Genomic DNA, 2,431 nt, shown 5'->3' with positions numbered 1-2,431 from the left:
TACAGATGCACACTGCTGCAGTAATCTGGGGCAGTGTTGCTACAGTCAGGTGCTAAGTAGGGGCGTGAAACTCCGATGTTTTGGTGTGTGGGAAAAGGGTGTGAACAATGTAAACATGAGACTCAAAAAGTTAGTGAAATTGTACGTAAGGGTGTCCTATGATTTTACTTTAATGGCATTAACATCAAGAATTAACTACAGTCAGATACCACTAAAATGTCATGTTCAGTGCTGATTAACGCTGAAGGGGCGTTGTCGGCACAGGTACTAGAGATATTTATTATCCACGTGGTCAACGTATGGGTAGTTGCATATTAATCTCGTACGTCACACGAGTGTCGTATCGCGTTGACCTGTGTCGTAACGACTTGACCTGAAATTCTAACGATTTGATTGGATAACCGATGACCTCTCAATTAGGTCACATTCTGACGTAACTATTTTTTCATTCATAACAAACACGTGAATTCATTCATTCTACAACTAAATGTAGTGTGAGAATGTAAACATTGCTAACGTTGCCGTGTCGCTGTTTAATTGTGAGTCGAACTGAGACATTATATCTGTCGAAAAACATAAACGCAATGTTTCCACCAGTGATGTTAGCCGAATGAAGCAACTGGAAACCAAGAAATGAGGTGCAACGGAGTAGTTTACTGTAGGAGGCTGTACGAGGCGTTGACAACTGACATGCATCGTGACGTCGGTTACCATGGCAGTGATGTCATTAGTGTGGCGTCATGCACATATTGTACTACAGTACAAAACTCTTCCGCAACCTCTTTATGAAACCGGTTTCGGTTTGAAACCAAAAACATAACAAAAATACGCTATTTTGTCAATTTAAATGCATGTAAGACGTCGGTAATAAATAAAATACCACACTCGGTCTCATTACATACGAATTATACGAAACTCGTGACCTTCCTATGTTATCTGACCTCGCTTTCGCTCGGTCAGATACCACAGGAAGGACACTCGTTTCGTATAATTCGTATGTCTGACTGACTGACTGAGTTTAGTTTTACGCCGCTTTTAGCAATATTCCAGCAATATCACGGCGGGGGACACCAGAAATGGGCTTAACACATTGTGCCCATGTGGGGAATCGAACCCGGGTCTTCGGCGTGACGAGCCAACGCTTTAACCACCAGGCTACCCCACCGCCCCTTAATTCGTATGTAATGACCCCAGGTATGTTTCTGCATACAGACATGTACCCTAAACAAAGTCAATCTACAGAAACGTACCCGGTACCCTAAACGACGGACGAGTCCATATTCCGCGACCCAATACTGTAGTTATTCCCGTTCAGCTGATTGTGAGTGGTGTATGTTGTGCACCGTGGAATATTCGTTATACTTTGTCTGACTGACTGACTGAGTTTGGTTTTACGCCACTTTTAGCAATATTCCAGCAACATCACGGCAGGGGACACCAGAAATGGGCTTCACACATTGTACCCATGTGGGGATTCGAACCCGGGTCCCCGGCGTGACGAGCCAACGCTTTAACCATTAGGCTATCCCACTGCCCCTTATACTGTGTATGCTCTTATATAACGCAATCAAATGCATCTAATACAACAGTATGACAGTTCCGATCAAGAAAACTCCACAATGCAGAATGGAATCGTCCTAGGGTACATTTCTGTATTCTGATTATGGCCAGGGTACATTTCTGTATACAGAAACGTACCTGGGGTACACATCTGTAGTACCCGTGCCAACAACGACCCTTTCAGCCTGATTAACCAATAAGTACAACAATTATCACAAGTCTCAATATCATTCGTGTGTGTGTGTGAGTGTGTGTCCGGGTTAGAGTGTGCCTTCAGTAACCCATGCTTGTCGTAAGAGGCAACTAACGGGATCGGGTGGTCAGGCTCGCTGACTTGGTTGACACATGTCAATGGTTCCAAATTGCGCAGATCGATGCTCATGCTGTTGATCACTGGATTGTCTGGTCCAGACTCGATTATTTACCGACCGCCACCATATAGCTGGAATATAAACTCACTCACTCATGTGTGTGTGTGGGTGTGTGTGTGGAGGGGGGCGGGGGATGATAGTAGGAAATCAGATCTCCACCTGATGAGCAAACACAGCCTTATTTGCTAGCACAGTGTAAACAAACAAACAAATATCTCCATCTCCTTTGAGTGACAACATACATGAAAGCGATCTCCTAATCAACCTTATAACAGGAGTACATACTATTTTACAGGTGTATACAAGTCCGGTAACAATACCAAACAGGTCGGAAGGCCCTCAAAACAAATAGATCTACACCTACTATATGTATGAACAAGTTATATGATGTAACAATATCAGCCATACTACAGTGACATGGGTGTATTCAAACTTTACCTGTCAGATGATGATTTACAGGTAAACATGTGAAGCAATCATTTGATTGGTTACTGTCTAAG

The sequence above is a fragment of the Haliotis rubra genome, unplaced genomic scaffold, assembly GCF_003918875.1.
Source record: "Haliotis rubra isolate DU_JTF1 unplaced genomic scaffold, ASM391887v1 Scf472, whole genome shotgun sequence".
NCBI lineage: Eukaryota > Metazoa > Mollusca > Gastropoda > Lepetellida > Haliotidae > Haliotis > Haliotis rubra.
This window is presented reverse-complemented; position numbering follows the sequence as displayed.